Genomic DNA, 20781 nt, shown 5'->3' on the forward strand with positions numbered 1-20781 from the left:
CCGTGCCCTCACACGTACGCTCACCCTAAACTGTTGCCGTACCCTCAACTGGACCCTAAACCGTCCCCGTCCCCTAACCCTAACCCTAGCCCGAACCCTAACACTAACCCTTCCCCGAAGCCTTACCCTCACCCGTTCCCTAATCCTAACCCGTACGCTAACACTAACCCATGCTCTCACACGTACGCTCACCCTAAACCGTTGCCGTACCCTCACCTGGACCCTAATCCGTCCCCGTCCCCTAACCCTAACCCTAGCCCAAACCCTAATCCTAACCCTTCCCCGAAACCTTACCCTCACCCGTCCCCTAATCCTAACCCGAACGCTAACACTAACCCGTGCCCTCCCACGTACGCTCACCCTAAACCGTTGCCGTACCCTCACCTGGACCCTAAACCGTCCCCGTCCCCTAACCCTAACCCTAGCCCAAACCCTAATCCTAACCCTTCCCCGAAGCCTTACCCTCACCCGTCTCATAATCCTAACCCGTAGGCTAACAGTAACCCGTGCCCTCACACGTACGCTCACCCTAAACCGTTGTCGCACCCTCACCTGGACCCTAAACCGTCCCCGTCCCCTAAACCTAACCCTAGCGCGAACGCTAACACTAACCCTTTCCCGAAGCCTTACTCTTACCCGTCCTCTAATACTAACCCGTATGCTAACACATAATCCGTGCCCTCACACGTACGCTCACCCTAAACCGTTGTTGTACCCTCACCTGGACCCTAAACCGCCCCCGTCCCCTAACCCTAAACCTAGCCCGAACCCTAACCCTAACCCTTCCACGAACCCTTACCCTCACCCATCCCCTAATCCTAACCCGTACGCTAACACTAACCCGTGCCCTCACATGTACGCTCACCCTAAACTGTTGCCGTACCCTCACCTGGACCCTAAACCGTCCCCGTACCCTAACCCTAACCATAGCCCGAACCCTAACACTAACCCTTCCCCGAAGCCTTACCCTCACCCGTCCCCTAATCCTAACCCGTACGCTAACAATAACCCATGCCTTCACACGTAAGCTCACCCTAAACTGTTGCCGTACCCTCAACTGGACCCTAAACCGTCCCCGTCCCCTAACCCTAACCCTAACCCTAGCCCAAACCCTAATCCTAACCTTTCCCCGAAGCCTTACCCTCACCCGTCCCCTAATCCTAACCCGTACGCTAACACTAACCCGTGCCCTCACACGTACTCTCACCCTGAAACGTTACCGTACCCTCACTGGACCCTAAACCGTCCACGTCCCCTAAACCTAACCCTAGCCCGAACCCTAACCCTAACCCTTCCCCGAAGCCTTACCCTCACCCGTCTCATAATCCTAACCCGTAGGCTAACACTAACCCGTGCCCTCACACGTACGCTCACCCTAAACCGTTGTCGTACCCTCACCTGGACCCTAAACCGTCCCCGTCCCCTAACCCTAACCCTAGCCCGAGCTCTAACCCTAACCCTTCCCCGAAGCCTTACCCTCACCCTTCCCCTAATCCTAACCCGTACGCTAACACTAACCCGTGCCCTCACACGTACGCTCACCCTAAACTGTTGCCGTACCCTCACCTGGACCCTAAACCGTCCCCGTACCCTAACCCTAACCCTAGCCCGAACCCTAACCCTAACCCTTCCCCGAAGCCTTACCCTCACCCGTCCACTGATACTAACCCGGACGCTAACACTAACCCGTGCCCTCACACGTACGCTCACCCTAAACCGTTGTTGAACCCTCACCTGCACCCTAAACCGCCCCCGTCTCCTAACCCTAACCCTAGCCCGAACCCTAACCCTAAACCTTCCCCGAAGCCTTACCCTCACCCATCCCATAATCCTAACCCGTACGCTAACACTAACACGTGCCCTCACACGTACGCTCACCCTAAACTGTTGCCGCACCCTCACCTGTACCATAAACCGCCCCCGTCCCCTAACCCTAACCCTAGCCCGAACCCTAACCCTAACCCTTCCACGAAGCCTTACCCTCACACATCCCCTAATCCTAACCCTTACGCTAACACTAACCCGTGCCCTCACACGTAAGCTCACCCTAAACTGTTGCCGTACACTCACCTGGACCCTAAACCGTCCCCGTCCCCTAACCCTAACCCTAACCCTAGCCCGAAACCTAACACTAACCCTTCCCTGAAGCCTTACCTTCACCCGTCCCCTAATCCTAACCCGTACGCTAACACTAACCCGTGCCCTCACACGTACGCTCACCCTGAACCTTTACCGTACCCTCACTGGACCCTAAACCGTCCACGTCCCCTAACCCTAACCCTAGCCCGAACCCTAATGCTAACCCTTCCCCGAAGCCTTACCCTCACCCGTCCCCTAATCCTAATCCGTACGCTAACACTAACCCGTGCCCTCACACGTACGCTCACCCTAAACCGTTGCCGTACTCTCACCTGGACCCTAAACCGTCTACGTGCCCTAACCCTAACCCTAGCCCGAACCCTAACCCTAACCCTTCCCAGAAGCCTTACCCTCACCCGTCCCCTAATCTTAACCCGTACGCTAACACTAACCTGTGCCCTCACACGTACGCTCACCCAAAACTGTTGTTGTACCCTCACCTGGACCCTAAACCGTCCCCATCCCCTAACCCTAACCCTAGCCCGAACTCTAACCCTAACCCCTCCCCGAAGCCTTACCCTCACCCATCCCATAATCCTAATCTGTACGCTAACACTAACCCGTGCACTCACACTTACGCTCACCCTAAAACGTTGCCGTACCCTCACCTAGACCCTAAACCGTCCCCGTCCCCTAACCCTAACCCTAGCCCAAACCCTAATCCTAACCTTTCCCCGAAGCCTTACCCTCACCAGTCCCCTAATCCTAACCCGTACGCTAACACTAACCCGTGCCCTCACACGTACTCTCACCCTGAACCGTTACCGTACCCTCACAGGACCCTAAACCGTCCACGTCCCCTAAACCTAACCCTAGCCCGAACCCTAACCCTAACCCTTCCCAGAAGCCTTACCCTCACCCGTCTCATAATCCTAACCCGTAGGCTAACACTAACCCGTGCCCTCACACATACGCTCACCCTAAACCGTTGTCTTACCCTCACCTGGACCCTAAACCGTCCCCGTCCCCTAACCCTAACCCTAGCCCGAGCTCTAACCCTAACCCTTCCCCGAAGCCTTACCCTCACCCTTCCCCTAATCCTAACCCGTACGCTAACACTAACCCGTGCCCTCACACGTACGCTCTCCCTAAACTGTTGCCGTACCCTCACCTGGACCCTAAACCGTCCCCGTTCCCTAACCCTAACCCTAGCCCGAACCCTAACACTAACCCTTCCCCGAAGCCTTACCCTCACCCGTCCACTAATACTAACCCGTACGCTAACACTAACCCGTGCCCTCACACGTACGCTCACCCTAAACCGTTGTTGAACCCTCACCTGCACCCTAAACCGGCCCCGTCTCCTAACCCTAACCCTAGCCCGAACCCTAACCCTAAACCTTCCCCGAAGCCTTACCCTCACCCATCCCATAATCCTAACCCGTACGCTAACACTAACACGTGCCCTCACACGTACGCTCACCCTAAACTGTTGCCGTACCCTCACCTGTACCATAAACCGTCCCCATCCCCTAACCTTAAACCTAGCCCGAACCCTAACCCTAACGCTTCCCCGAAGCCTTACCCTCACACGTCCCCTATTCCTAACCCGTACGCTAACACTAACCCGTGCCCTCACACGTACGCTCACCCTAAACCGTTGCCGTACCCTCACCTGGACCCTAAACCGTCCCCGTCTTCTAACCCTAACCCTAGCCCGAACCCTAACACTAACCCTTCCCCGAAGCCTTACCCTCACCCGTCCCCTAATCCTAACCCGTACGCTAACACTAACCCATGCTCTCACACGTACGCTCACCCTAAACCGTTGCCGTACCCTCACTTGGACCCTAAACCGTCCCCGTCCCCTAACCCTAACCCTAGCCCGAACCCTAATCCTAACCCTTCCCCGAAGCCTTACCCTCAACCGTCCCCTAATCCTAACCCGTACGCTAAACTAACCCGTGCCCTCACACGTACGCTCACCCTAAACTGTTGCCGTACCCTCACCTGGACCCTAAACCGTCCACGTCCCCTAACCCTAACCCTAGCCCGAACCCTAACCCTAACCCTTCCCAGAAGCCTTACCCTCACCCGTCCCCAAACCTAACCCGTACGCTAACACTAACCTGTGCCCTCACACGTACGCTCACCCAAAACCGTTGTCGTACCCTCACCTGGACCCTAAACCGTCCCCATCCCCTAACCCTAACTCTAGCCCGAGCTCTAACCCTAACCCTTCCCCGAAGCCTTACCCTCACCCGTCCCCTAATCCTAACCCGTACGCTAACACTAACCCGTGCCCTCACACGTACGCTCACCCTCAACCGTTGCCTTTCCCTCACCTGGACCCTAAACTGTGCCCGTCCCCTAACCCTAACCGTAGCCCGAACGCTAACCCTAACCCTTCCCCTTAGCCTTACCCTCACTCGTCCCCTAATCCTAAACTGTACGCTAACACTAACCCGTGCCCTCACACGTACGCTCACCCTAAACCGTTGTCGTACCCTCACTTGACCCTAAACCGTCCCCGTCCCCTAACCCTAACCCTAGCCTGAACCCTAACCCTAACCCTTCCCCGAAGCCTTACCCTCACCCGTCTCCTAATCCTAACCCGTACGCTAACACTAACCCATGCCCTCACACGTACACTCACCCTAAACCGTTGTCGTACCCTCACCTGGACCCTAAACCGTCCCCGTCCCCTAACCCTAACCCTAGCCCGAGCTCTAACCCTAAGCCTTCCCCGAAGCCTTACCCTCACCCGTCCCCTAATCCTAACCCGTACGCGAACACTAACCCGTGCCCTCACACGTACGCTCACCCTAAACTGTTGCCGTACCCTCACCTGGACCCTAAACCGTCCCCGTCCCCTAACCCTAACCCTAGCCCGAACCCTAACACTAACCCTTCCCTGAAGCCTTACCCTCACCCATCCCCTAATCCTAACCCGTACGCTAACACTAACCCATGCTCTCACACGTACGCTCACCCTAAACCGTTACCGTACCCTCACTGGAACCTAAACCGTCCACGTCCCCTAACCCTAACCCTAGCCCGAACCCTAACCCTAACCCTTCCCCGAAGCCTTACCCTTACCCGTCCCATAATCCTAACCCGTAGGCTAACACTAACCCGTGCCCTCACACGTACGCTCACCCTAAACCGTTGTCGTACCCTCACCTGGACCCTAAACCGTCCCCGTCCCCTAAACATAACCCTAGCGTTAACGCTAACACTAACCCTTTCCCGAAGCCTTACTCTTACCCGTCCTCTAATACTAACCCGTACGCTAACACTAACCCGTGCCCTCACACGTACGCTCACCCTAAACCGTTGTTGTACCCTCAACTGGACCCTAAACTGTCCCCGTCCCCTAACCCTAACCCTAGCCCGAACCCTAATCCTAACCCTTCCCCGAAGCCTTACCCTCACCCGTCCCCTAATCCTAACCCGTACGCTAACACTAACCCGTGCCCTCACACGTACGCTCACCCTGAACCGTTACCGTACCCTCACTGGACCCTAAACCGTCCACGTCCCCTAACCCTAACCCTAGACCGAACCCTAACCCTAACCCTTCCCCGAAGCCTTACCCTCACCCGTCTCATAATCCTAAACCGTAGGCTAACACTAACCCGTGCCCTCACTCGTACGCTCACCCTAAACCGTTGTCGTACCCTCACCTGGACCCTAAACCGTCCCCGTCCCCTAAACCTAACCCTAGCGCGAACGCTAACACTAACCCTTTCCCGAAGCCTTACTCTTACCCGTCCTCTAATACTAACCCGTACGCTAACAATAACCCGTGCCCTCACACGTACGCTCACCCTAAACCGTTGTTGTACCCTCACCTGGACCCTAAACCGCCCCCTTCCCCTAACCCTAACCCTAGCCCGAACCCTAACACTAACCCTTCCACGAAGCCTTAACCTCACCCATCCCCTAATCCTAACCCGTACGCTAACACTAACCCGTGCCCTCACACGTATGCTCACCCTAAACTGTTGCCGTACCCTCACCTGTACCATTAACCGTCCCCATCCCCTAACCCTAACCCTAGCCCGAACCCTAACCCTAACGCTTCCCCGAAGCCTTACCCTCACCCGTCCCCTATTCCTAACCCGTACGCTAACACTAACCCGTGCCCTCACACGTACGCTCACCCTAAACCGTTGCCTTTCCCTCACCTGGACCCTAAACGGTCCCCGTCCCCTAACCCTAACCCTAGCCCGAACGCTAACCCTAACCCTTCCCCTTAGCCTTACGCTGACCCGTCCCCTAATCCTAAACAGTATGCTAACACTAACCCGTGCCCTTACACCTACACTCACCCTAAACCGTTGTCGTACCCTCACCTGGACCCTAAACCGTCCCGGTTCCCTAACCCTAACCCTAGCCCGAACCCTAACCCTAACCCTTCCCCGAAGCCTTACCCTCACCCGTCCCCTAATCCTAACCCGTACGCTAACACTAACCCATGCTCTCACACGTACGCTCTCCCTAAACCGTTGCCGTACCCTCACCTGCACCCTAAACCATCCCCGTCCCCTAACCCTAACCCTAGCCCGAGCTCTAACCCTAACCCTTCCCCGAAGCCTTACCCTCACCCGTCCCCTAAACCTAACCCGTACGCTAACACTAACCCGTGCCCTCACACGTACGCTCACCCTAAACCGTTGCCGTATCCTCACCTGGACCCTAAACCGTCCACGTCCCCTAACCCTAACCCTAGCCCGAACCCTAACCCTAACCCTTCCCAGAAGCCTTACCCTCACCCGTCCCCTAATCCTAACCCGTACCCTAACACTAACCCGTGCACTCACACTTACGCTCACCCTAAACCGTTGCCGTACCCTCACCTAGACCCTAAACCGTCCCCGTCCCCTAACCCCAACCCCAGCCCGAACCCTAACAATAACCCTTCCCCAGAGCCTAACCCTCACCCGTCCCCTAATCCTAAACCGTACGCTAACACTACCACGTGCACTCACACGTACGCTCACCCTAAACCGTTGTCGTACCCTCACTTGCACCGTAAACCATCCCCGTTACCTAACCCTAACCCTAGCCCGAGCCCTGACCCTAACCCTTCCCCGAAGCCTTACCCTCACCCGTCCCCTAATCCTAACCCGTATGCTAACACTAACCCGTGCCCTCACATGTACGCTCACCCTAAACCGTTGCCGTACCCTCACCTGGACCCTAAACCGTCCCCGTCCCCTAACCCTAACCCTAGCCCGAACCCTAACCCTAACCCTTCCCCAAAGCCTTACCCTCAACCGTCTCCTAATCCTAACCCGTAGGCTAACACTAACCCGTGCCCTCACACGTACGCTCACCCTAAACTGTTGACGTACCGTCACCTGTACCATAAACCGTCCCCATCCCCTAACCCTAACCCTAGCCCGAACCCTAACCCTAACCCTTCCCCGAAGCCTTACCCTCACCCGTCCCCTATTCCTAACCCATACGCTAACACTAACCCATGCCCTCACACGTATGCTCACCCTAAACTGTTGACGTACCGTCACCTGTACCATAAACCGTCCCCATCCCCTAACCCTAACCCTAGCCCGAACCCTAACCCTAACCCTTCCCCGAAGCCTTACCCTCACCCGTCCCCTATTCCTAACCCGTACGCTAACACTAACCCATGCCCTCACACGTACGCTCACCCTAAACCGTTGCCTTTCCCTTACCTGGAACCTAAACCGTCCCCGTCCCCTAACCCTGACCCTACCCCGAACGCTAACCCTAACACTTCCCCGAAGCCTTACCCTCACCCGTCCGCTAATCCTAAACTGTACGCTAACACTAACCCGTGCCCTCACACGTACGCTCACCCTAAACCGTTGTCGTACCCTCACCTGGACCCTAAACCGTCCCCGTCCCCTAACCCTAACCCTAGCCCGAGCCCTAACCCTAACCCTTCCCCGAAGGCTTACCCTCACCCGTACCCTAATCCTAACCCGTACGCTAACACTAACCCGTGTCCTCACACGTACGCTCACCCTAAACCGTTGCCGTACCCTCACCTGGACCCTAAACCGTCCCCGTCCCCTAACACTAACCCTAGCCCGAACCCTAACCCTAACCCTTCCCCGAAGCCTTACCCTCACCCGTCTCCTAATCCTAACCCGTACGCTAACACTAACCCGTGCCCTAACACGTACACTCACCCTAAACCGTTGTCGTACCCTCACCTGGACCCTAAACCGTCCCCGTCCCCTAACCCTAACCCTAGCCCGAGCTCTAAACCTAACCCTTCCCCGAAGCCTTACCCTCACCCGTCCCCTAATACTAACCCGTACGCTAACACTAACCCGTGCCCTCCCACGTACGCTCACCCTAAATTGTTGCCGTACCCTCACCTGGACCCTAAACCGTCCCCGTCCCCTAACCCTAACCCTAGCCCGAACCCTAACACTAACCCTTCCCCGAAGCCTTACCCTCACCCGTCCCCTAATACTAACCCGTACGCTAACACTAACCCGTGCCCTCACACGTACGCTCACCCTAAACCGTTGATGTAACCTCACCTGGACCCTAAACCGCCCCCGTCCCCTAACCCTAACCCTAGCCCGAACCCTAACCCTAACCCTTCCCCGAAACCTTACCCTCACCCATCCCCTAATCCTAACCCGTACGCTAACACTAACCCGTGCCCTCACACGTACGCTCACCCTAAACTCTTGCCGTACCCTCACCTGTACCATAAACCGTCCCCATCCCCTAACCCTAACCCTAGCCCGAACCCTAACCCTAACCCTTCCCCGAAGCCTTACCCTCACCCGTCCCCTATTCCTAACCCGTACGCTAACACTAACCCATGCCCTCACACGATCGCTCACCCTAAACCGTTGCCTTTCCCTCACCTGGACCCTAAACGGTCCACGTCCCCTAACCCTAACCCTAGCCCGAACGCTAACCCTAACCCTTCCCCTTAGCCTTACCCTCACCCGTACCCTAATCCTAAACTGTACGCTAACACTAACCCGTGCCCTCACACGTAAGCTCACCCTAAACTGTTGCCGTACCCTCACCTGGACCCTAAACCGTCCCCGTCCACTAACCCTAACCCTAGCCCGAACCCTAACACTAACCCTTCCCTGAAGCCTTACCCTCACCCGTCCCCTATTCCTAACCCGTACGCTAACACTAACCAGTGCCCTCACACGTACGCTCACCCTAAACCGTTGCCTTTCCCTCACCTGGACCCTAAACCGTCCCCGTCCCCTAACCCTAACCCTAGCCCGAACGCTAACCCTAACCCTTCCCCGAAGCCTTACCCTCACCCGTCCCCTAATCCTAAACTGTACGCTAACACTAACCCGTGCCCTCACACGTACGCTCACCCTAAACCGTTGTCGTACCCTCACCTGGACCCTAAACCGTCCCCGTCCCCTAACACTAACCCTAGCCCGAGCCCTAACCCTAACCCTTCCCCGAAGGCTTACCCTCACCCGTACCCTAATCCTAACCCGTACGCTAACACTAACCCGTGCCCTCACACGTACGCTCACCCTAAACCGTTGCCGTACCCTCACCTGGAACCTAAACCGTCCCCGTCCCCTAACCCTAACCCTAGCCCGAACCCTAACCCTAACACTTCCCCGAAGCCTTAACCTCACCCGTCTCCTAATCCTAACACGTACGCTAACACTAACCCGTGCCCTCACACGTACACTCACCCTAAACCATTGTCGTACCCTCACCTGGACCCTAAACCGTCCCCGTCCCCTAACACTAACCCTAGCCCGAGCTCTAACCCTAACCCTTCCCCGAAGCCTTACCCTCACCGGTCCCCTAATCCTAACCCGTACGCTAACACTAACCCGTGCCCTCACACGTACGCTCACCCTGAACCGTTACCGTACCCTCACTGGACCCTAAACCGTCCACGTCCCCTAACCCTAACCCTAGCCCGAACCGTAACCCTAACCCTTCCCCGAAGCCTTACCCTCACCCGTCTCATAATCCTAACCCGTAGGCTAACACTAACCCGTGCCCTCACACGTACGCTCACCCTAAACCGTTGTCGTACCCTCACCTGGACCCTAAACCGTACCCGTCCCCTAAACGTAACCCTTGCGCGAACGCTAACACTAACCCTTTCCCGAAGCCTTACTCTTACCCGTCCTCTAATACTAACCCGTACGCTAACACTAACCCGTGCCCTCACACGTACGCTCACCCTAAACCGTTGTCGTACCCTCACCTGGACCCTAAACCGTCCCCGTCCCCTAACCCTAACACTAGCCCGAACCCTAACCCTAATCCTTCCCCAAAGCCTTACCCTCACCCCTCCCCTAATCCTAACCCGTACGCTAACACTAACCCATGCCCTCAAACGTACGCTCACCCTAAACCGTTGTCGTAGCCTCACCTGGACCCTAAACCGTCCCCGTCCCCTAACCCTAACCCTAGCCCGAAACCTAATCCTAACCCGTCCCCGAAGCCTTACCCTCACCCGTCTCCTAATCCTAACCCGTACGGTAACACTAACCCGTGCCCTCACACGTACGCTCACCCTAAACCGATGCCGTACCTCTCCTGGACCCTAAACCGTCCCCGGCCCCTAACCATAAACCTAGCACGAACGCGAACCCTAACCCTTCCCCGAAGCCTTACCCTCACCCGCCCCCTAATCCTGAAACGTACGCTAACACTAACCCGTGCCTTCACACGCAGGCTCACGCTAAACCGTTGTCGTACCCTCACCTGGACCCTAAACCGTCCCCTTCCCCTCACCCTAACCCTAGCCCGAACCCTAACCCTAACCCTTCCCCGAAGCCTTACCCTCACCCGTCCCCTAATCCTAACCCGTTCGCTAACACTAAGCTGTGCCCTCACACGTACGCTCACCCTAAACCGTTGCCGTATCCTCACCTGGACCCTAAACCGTCCCCGTCCCCTAACCCTAACCCTAGCCCGAACCCTAACCCTAACACTTCCCCAAAGCCTTACCCTCACCCGACTCCTAATCCTAACTCGTACGCTAACACTAACCCATCCCCTACACGTACGCTCACCCTAAACCGTTGTCGTACCCTCACCTGGACCCTAAACCGTCCATGTCCCCTCACACTAAACCTAGCCCGAACCCTAACCCTAACCCTTCCCCGATGCCTTACCCTCACCCATCCCCGAATCCTAACCGGTACGCTAACACTAACCCGTGCCCTCATACGTACGCTCACCCTAAACCGTTGTCGTACCCTCACCTGGACCCTAAACCGTCCCCGTCCCCTAAACCTAACCCTAGCGTGAACGCTAACACTAACCCTTTCCCGAAGCCTTACTCTTACCCGTCCTCTAATACTAACCCGTACGCTAACACTAACCCGTGCCCTCCCACGTACGCTCACCCTTAACCGTTGTTGTACCCTCACCTGGACCCTAAACCGTCCCCGTCCCCTAACCCTAACCCTAGCCTGAACCCTAATCCTAACCCTTCCCCGAAGCCTTACCCTCACCCGTCCCCTAATCCTAACCCGTATGCTAACACTAACCCGTGCCCTCACACGTACGCTCACCCTGAACCTTTACCGTACCCTCACTGGAGCCTAAACCGTCCACGTCCCCTAACCCTAACCCTAGCCCGAACCCTAATCCTAACCCTTCCCCGAAGCCTTACCCTCACCCGTCCCCTAATCCTAACCCGTACGCTAACACTAACCCGTGCCCTCACACGTACGCTCACCCTAAACCGTTGCCGAACTCTCACCTGGACCCTAAACCGTCTACGTCCCCTAACCCTAACCCTAGCCCGAACCCTAACCCTAACCCTTCCCAGAAGCCTTACCCTCACCCGTCCCCTAATCCTAACCCGTACGCTAACACTAACCTGTGCCCTCACACGTACGCTCACCCAAAACCGTTGTTGTACCCTCACCTGGACCCTAAACCGTCCCCGTCCCCTAACCCTAACCCTAGCCCGAACTCTAACACTAACCCCTCCCCGAAGCCTTACCCTCACCCATCCCATAATCCTAATCTGTACGCTAACACTAACCCGTGCACTCACACTTACGCTCACCCTAAACCATTGCCGTACCCTCACCTAGACCCTAAACCGTCCCCCTCCCCTAACCCCAACCCCAGCCCGAACCCTAACAATAACCCTTCCCCAGAGCCTTACCCTCACCCGTCCCCTAATCCTAAACCGTACGCTAACACTAACCCGTGAACTCACACGTACGCTCACCCTAAACCGTTGTCGTACCCTCACTTGTACCGTAAAACATCCCCGTTACCTAACCTTAACCCTAGCCCGAGCCCTGACCCTAACCCTTCCCCGAAGCCTTACCCTCACCTGTCCACTAATCCTAACACGTATGCTAACACTAACCCGTGCCCTCACATGTACGCTCACCCTAAACCGTTGCCTTTCCCTCACCTGGACCCTAAACGGTCCACGTCCCCTAACCCTAACCCTAGCCCGAACACTAACCCTAACCCTTCCCCTTAGCCTTACCCTCACCCGTCCCCTAATCCTAAACTGTACGCTAACACTAACCCGTGCCCTCACACGTACGCTCACCCTAAACCGTTGTCGTACCCTCACCTGGACCCTAAACCGTCCCCGTCCCCTAACACTAACCCTAGCCCGAATCCTAACCCTAACCCTTCCCAGAAGCCTTACCCTCACCCGTCTCCTAATCCTAACCCGTACGCTAACACTAACCCGTGCCCTCACACGTACGCTCACCCTAAACCGTTGCCGTACCCTCACCTGGACCCTAAACCGTCCCCGTCCCCTAACCCTAACCCTAGCCCGAGCTCTAACCCTAACCCTTCCCCGAAGCCTTACCCTCACCCGTCCCCTAATCCTAACCCGTACGCGAACACTAACCCGTGCCCTCACACGTACGCTCACCCTAAACCGTTGTCGTACCCTCACCTGGACCCTAAACCGTCCCCGTCCCCTAAACCTAACCCTAGCGTGAACGCTAACACTAACCCTTTCCCGAAGCCTTACTCTTACCCGTCCTCTAATACTAACCGGTACGCTAACACTAACCCGTGCCCTCCCACGTACGCTCACCCTAAATCGTTGTTGTACCCTCACCTGGACCCTAAACCGTCCCCGTCCCCTAACCCTAACCCTAGCCCGAACCCTAATCCTAACCCTTCCCCGAAGCCTTACCCTCACCCGTCCCCTAATCCATCCCGTACGCTAACACTAACCCGTGCCCTCACACGTACGCTCACCCTGAACCGTTACCGTACCCTCACCTAGACCCTAAACCGTCCCCGTCCCCTAACCCGAACCCCAGCCCGAACCCTAACAATAACCCTTCCCCAGAGCCTTACCCTCACCCGTCCCCTAATCCTAAACCGTACGCTAACACTACCACGTGCACTCACACGTACGCTCACCCTAAACCGTTGTCGTACCCTCACTTGTACCGTAAACCATCCCCGTTACCTAACCCTAACCCTAGCCCGAGCCCTGACACTAACCCTTCCCCGAAGCCTTACCCTCACCCGTCCCCTAATCCTAACCCGTATGCTAACACTAACCCGTGCCCTCACATGTACGCTCACCCTAAACCGTTGCCGTACCCTCACCTGGACCCTAAACCGTCCCCGTCCCCTAACCCTAACCCTAGCCCGAACCCTAACCCTAACCCTTCCCCGAAGCCTTACCCTCACCCGTCCCCTATTCCTAACCCGTACGCTAACACTAACCCGTGCCCTCACACGTACGCTCACCCTAAACTGTTGACGTACCGTCACCTGTACCATAAACCGTCCCCATCCCCTAACCCTAACCCTAGCCCGAACCCTAACCCTAACCCTTCCCCGAAGCCTTACCCTCACCCGTCCCCTATTCCTAACCCGTACGCTAACACTAACCCGTGCCCTCACACGTACGCTCACCCTAAACCGTTGCCTTTCCCTCACCTGGACCCTAAACCGTCCCCGTCCCCTAACCCTAACCCTAGCCCGAACGCTAACCCTAACCCTTCCCCGAAGCCTTACCCTCACCCTTCCCCTAATCCTAAACTGTACGCTAACACTAACCCGTGCCCTCACACGTACGCTCACCCTAAACTGTTGTCGTACCCTCACCTGGACCCTAAACCGTCCCCGTCCCCTAACCCTAACCCTAGCCCGAGCCCTAACCCTAACCCTTCCCCGAATGCTTACCCTCACCCGTAACCTAATCCTAACCCGTACGCTAACACTAACCCGTGCCCTCACAGGTACGCTCACCCTAAACCGTTGCCGTACCCTCACCTGGACCCTAAACCGTCCCCGTCCCCTAACCCTAACCCTAGCCCGAACCCTAACCCTAACCCTTCCCCAAAGCCTTAACCTCACCCGTCTCCTAATCCTAACCCGTACGCTAACACTAACCCGTGCCCTCACACGTACACTCACCCTAAACCGTTGTCGTACCCTCACCTGGACCCTAAACCGTCCCCGTCCCCTAACCCTAACCCTAGCCCGAGCTCTAACCCTAACCCTTCCCCGAAGCCTTACCCTCACCCGTCCCCTAATCCTAACCCGTACGCTAACACTAACCCGTGCCCCCCCACGTACGCTCACCCTAAATTGTTGCCGTACCCTCACCTGGACCCTAAACCGTCCCCGTCCCCTAACCCTAACCCTAGCCCGAACCCTAACACTAACCCTTCCCCGAAGCCTTACCCTCACCCGTCCCCTAATACTAACCCGTACGCTAACACTAACCCGTGCCCTCACACGTACGCTCACCCTAAACCGTTGATGTAACCTCACCTGGACCCTAAACCGCCCCCGTCCCCTAACCCTAACCCTAGCCAGAACCCTAACCCTAACCCTTCCCCGAAGCCTTACCCTCACCCATCCCCTAATCCTAACCCGTACGCTAACACTAACCCGTGCCCTCACACGTACGCTCACCCTAAACTCTTGCCGTACCCTCACCTGTACCATAAACCGTCTCCATCCCCTAACCCTAACCCTAGCCCGAACCCTAACCCTAACCCTTCCCCGAAGCCTTACCCTCACCCGTCCCCTATTCCTAACCCGTACGCTAACACTAACCCATGCCCTCACACGTTCGCTCACCCTAAACCGTTGCCTTTCCCTCACCTGGACCCTAAACGGTCCACGTTCCCTAACCCTAACCCTAGCCCGAACGCTAACCCTAACCCTTCCCCTTAGCCTTACCCTCACCCGTCCCCTAATCCTAAACTGTACGCTAACACTAACCCGTGCCCTCACACGTACGCTCACCCTAAACCGTTGTCGTACCCTCACCTGGACCCTAAACCGTCCCCGTCCCCTAACACTAACCCTAGCCCGAATCCTAACCCTAACCCTTCCCAGAAGCCTTACCCTCACCCGTCTCCTAATCCTAACCCGTACGCTAACACTAACCCGTGCCCTCACACGTACGCTCACCCTAAACCGTTGCCGTACACTCACCTGGACCCTAAACCGTCCCCGTCCCCTAACCCTAACCCTAGCCCGAGCTCTAACCCTAACCCTTCCCCGAAGCCTTACCCTCACCCGTCCCCTAATCCTAACCCGTACGCGAACACTAACCCGTGCCCTCACACGTACGCTCACCCTAAACCGTTGTCGTACCCTCACCTGGACCCTAAACCGTCCCCGTCCCCTAAACCTAACCCTAGCGTGAACGCTAACACTAACCCTTTCCCGAAGCCTTACTCTTACCCGTCCTCTAATACTAACCGGTACGCTAACACTAACCCGTGCCCTCCCACGTACGCTCACCCTAAATCGTTGTTGTACCCTCACCTGGACCCTAAACCGTCCCCGTCCCCTAACCCTAACCCTAGCCCGAACCCTAATCCTAAACCTTCCCCGAAGCCTTACCCTCACCCGTCCCCTAATCCATCCCGTACGCTAACACTAACCCGTGCCCTCACACGTACGCTCACCCTGAACCGTTACCGTACCCTCACCTAGACCCTAAACCGTCCCCGTCCCCCAACCCGAACCCCAGCCCGAACCCTAACAATAACCCTTCCCCAGAGCCTTACCCTCACCCGTCCCCTAATCCTAAACCGTACGCTAACACTACCACGTGCACTCACACGTACGCTCACCCTAAACCGTTGTCGTACCCTCACTTGTACCGTAAACCATCCCCGTTACCTAACCCTAACCCTAGCCCGAGCCCTGACCCTAACCCTTCCCCGAAGCCTTACCCTCACCCGTCCCCTAATCCTAACCCGTATGCTAACACTAACCCGTGCCCTCACATGTACGCTCACCCTAAACCGTTGCCGTACCCTCACCTGGACCCTAAACCGTCCCCGTCCCCTAACCCTAACCCTAGCCCGAACCCTAACCCTAACCCTTCCCCGAAGCCTTACCCTCACCCGTCCCCTATTCCTAACCCGTACGCTAACACTAACCCGTGCCCTCACACGTACGCTCACCCTAAACTGTTGACGTACCGTCACCTGTACCATAAACCGTCCCCATCCCCTAACCCTAACCCTAGCCCGAACCCTAACCCTAACCCTTCCCCGAAGCCTTACCCTCACCCGTCCCCTATTCCTAACCCGTACGCTAACACTAACCCGTGCCCTCACACGTACGCTCACCCTAAACCGTTGCCTTTCCCTCACCTGGACCCTAAACCGTCCCCGTCCCCTAACCCTAACCCTAGCCCGAACGCTAACCCTAACCCTTCCCCGAAGCCTTACCCTCACCCTTCCCCTAATCCTAAACTGTACGCTAACACTAACCCGTGCCCTCACACGTACGCTCACCCTAAACTGTTGTCGTACCCTCACCTGGACCCTAAACCGTCCCCGTCCCCTAACCCTAACCCTAGCCCGAGCCCTAACCCTAACCCTTCCCCGAATGCTTACCCTCACCCGTAACCTAATCCTAACCCGTACGCTAACACTAACCCGTGCCCTCACAGGTACGCTCACCCTAAACCGTTGCCTTACCCTCACCTGGACCCTAAACCGTCCCCGTCCCCTAACCCTAACCCTAGCCCGAACCCTAACCCTAACCCTTCCCCAAAGCCTTAACCTCACCCGTCTCCTAATCCTAACCCGTACGCTAACACTAACCCGTGCCCTCACACGTACACTCACCCTAAACCGTTGTCGTACCCTCACCTGGACCCTAAACCGTCCCCGTCCCCTAACCCTAACCCTAGCCCGAGCTCTAACCCTAACCCTTCCCCGAAGCCTTACCCTCACCCGTCCCCTAATCCTAACCCGTACGCTAACACTAACCCGTGCCCTCCCACGTACGCTCACCCTAAATTGTTGCCGTACCCTCACCTGGACCCTAAACCGTCCCCGTCCCCTAACCCTAACCCTAGCCCGAACCCTAACACTAACCCTTCCCCGAAGCCTTACCCTCACCCGTCCCCTAATACTAACCCGTACGCTAACACTAACCCGTGCCCTCACACGTACGCTCACCCTAAACCGTTGATGTAACCTCACCTGGACCCTAAACCGCCCCCGTCCCCTAACCCTAACCCTAGCCAGAACCCTAACCCTAACCCTTCCCCGAAGCCTTACCCTCACCCATCCCCTAATCCTAACCCGTACGCTAACACTAACCCGTGCCCTCACACGTACGCTCACCCTAAACTCTTGCCGTACCCTCACCTGTACCATAAACCGTCTCCATCCCCTAACCCTAACCCTAGCCCGAACCCTAACCCTAACCCTTCCCCGAAGCCTTACCCTCACCCGTCCCCTATTCCTAACCCGTACGCTAACACTAACCCATGCCCTCACACGTTCGCTCACCCTAAACCGTTGCCTTTCCCTCACCTGGACCCTAAACGGTCCACGTTCCCTAACCCTAACCCTAGCCCGAACGCTAACCCTAACCCTTCCCCTTAGCCTTACCCTCACCCGTCCCCTAATCCTAAACTGTACGCTAACACTAACCCGTGCCCTCACACGTACGCTCACCCTAAACTGTTGCCGTACCCTCACCTGGACCCTAAACCGTCCCCGTCCCCTAACCCTAACCCTAGCCCGAACCCTAACACTAACCCTTCCCCGAAGCCTTACCCTCACCCGTCTCATAATCCTAACCCGTAGGCTAACACTAAACCGTGCCCTCACACGTACGCTCACCCTAAACCATTGTCGTACCCTCACCTGGACCCTAAACCGTACCCGTCCCCTAAACGTAACCCTTGCGCGAACGCTAACACTAACCCTTTCCCGAAGCCTTACTCTTACCCGTCCTCTAATACTAACCCGTACGCTAACACTAACCCGTGCCCTCACACGTACGCTCACCCTAAACCGTTGTCGTACCCTCACCTGGACCCTAAACCGTCCCCGTCCCCTAACCCTAACACTAGCCCGAACCCTAACCCTAATCCTTCCCCAAAGCCTTACCCTCACCCCTCCCCTAATCCTAACCCGTACGCTAACACTAACCCATGCCCTCAAACGTACGCTCACCCTAAACCGTTGTCGTAGCCTCACCTGGACCCTAAACCGCCCCCGTCCCCTAACCCTAACCCTAGCCCGAAACCTAATCCTAACCCGTCCCCGAAGCCTTACCCTCACCCGTCCCCTAATCCTAACCCGTACGGTAACACTAACCCGTGCCCTCACACGTACGCTCACCCTAAACCGATGCCGTACCTCTCCTGGACCCTAAACCGTCCCCGGCCCCTAACCATAAACCTAGCACGAACGCGAACACTAACCCTTCCCCGAAGCCTTACCCTCACCCGCCCCCTAATCCTGAAACGTACGCTAACACTAACCTGTGCCCTCACACGTACGCTCACCCTAAACCGTTGCCGTATCGTCACCTGGACCCTAAACCGTCCCCGTCCCCTAACCCTAACCCTAGCCCGAACCCTAACCCTAACACTTCCCCAAAGCCTTACCCTCACCCGACTCCTAATCCTAACTCGTATGCTAACACTAACCCGTCCCCTACACGTACGCTCACCCTAAACCGTTGTCGTACCCTCACCTGGACCCTAAACCGTCCATGTCCCCTCACACTAAACCTAGCCCGAACCCTAACCCTAACCCTTCCCCGATGCCTTACCCTCACCCATCCCCGAATCCTAACCGGTACGCTAACACTAACCCGTGCCCTCATACGTACGCTCACCCTAAACCGTTGTTGTACCCTCACCTGGACCCTAAACCGTCTCCGTCCCCTAAACCTAACCGTAGCGTGAACGCTAACACTAACCCTTTCCCGAAGCCTTACTCTTACCCGTCCTCTAATACTAACCCGTACGCTAACACTAACCCGTGCCCTCACACGTACGCTCACCCTAAACTGTTGCCGTACCCTCACCTGGACCCTAAACCGTCCCCGTACCCTAACCCTAACCCTAGCCCGAACCCTAACACTAACCCTTCCCCGAAGCCTTACCCTCACCCGTCCCCTAATACTAACCCGTACGCTAACACTAACCCGTGCCCTCACACGTACGCTCACCATAAACCGTTGTTGTACCCTCACCTGCACCTTAAACCGCCCCCGTCCCCTAACCCTAACCCTAGCCCGAACCCTAACCCTAACCCTTCCCCGAAGCCTTACCCTCACCCATCCCCTAATCCTAACCCGTACGCTAACACTAACCCGTGCCCTCACACGTACGCTCACCCTAAACTGTTGCCGTACCCTCACCTGTACCATAAACCGTCCCCACCCCCTAACCTAAACCCTAGCCCGAACCCTAATCCTAACGCTTCCCCGAAGCCTTACCCTCACCCGTCCCCTATTCCTAACCCATACGCTAACACTAATCCGTGCCCTCACACGTACGCTCACCCTAAACCGTTGCCTTTCCCTCACCTGGACCCTAAACGGTCCCCGTCCCCTAACCCTAACCCTAGCCCGAACGCTAACCCTAACCCTTCCCCTTTGCCTTACCCTCACCCGTCCCCTAAACCTAAACTGTACGCTAACACTAACCCGTGCCCTCACACGTACGCTCACCCTAAACCGTTGTCGTACCCTCACCTGGACCCTAAACCGTCCCCGTCCCCTAACCCTAACCCTAGCCCGAACCCTAACCCTAACCCTTCCCCGAAGCCTTACCCTCACCCGTCTCCTAATCCTAACCCGTACGCTAACACTAACCCATGCCCTCACACGTACACTCACCCTAAACCGTTGTCGTACCCTCACCTGGACCCTAAACCGTCCCCGTCCCCTAACCCTAACCCTAGCCCGAACCCTAACACTAACCCTTCCCCGAAGCCTTACCCTCACCCGTCCCCTAATCCTAACACGTACGCTAACACTAACCCGTGCCCTCACACGTACGCTCACCCTGAACCTTTACCGTACCCTCACTGGACCCTAAACCGTCCACGTCCCCTAACCCTAACCCTAGCCCGAACCCTAATCCTAACCCTTCCCCGAAGCCTTACCCTCACCCGTCCCCTAATCCTAACCCGTACGCTAACACTAACCCGTGCCCTCACACGTACGCTCACCCTAAACCGTTGCCGAACTCTCACCTGGACCCTAAACCGTCTACATCCCCTAACCCTAACCCTAGCCCGAACCCTAACCCTAACCCTTCCCAGAAGCCTTACTCTCACCCGTACCCTATTCCTAACCCATACGCTAACACTAACCCGTGCTCTCACACGTACGCTCACCCTAAACCGTTGCCTTTCCCTCACCTGGACCCTAAACGGTCCACGTCCCCTAACCCTAACCCTAGCCCGAACGCTTACCCTAACCCTTCCCCTTAGC

The sequence above is a fragment of the Leucopleurus acutus genome (genome assembly GCF_964270905.1).
Source record: "Leucopleurus acutus genome assembly, chromosome: 16".
NCBI lineage: Eukaryota > Metazoa > Chordata > Mammalia > Artiodactyla > Delphinidae > Leucopleurus > Leucopleurus acutus.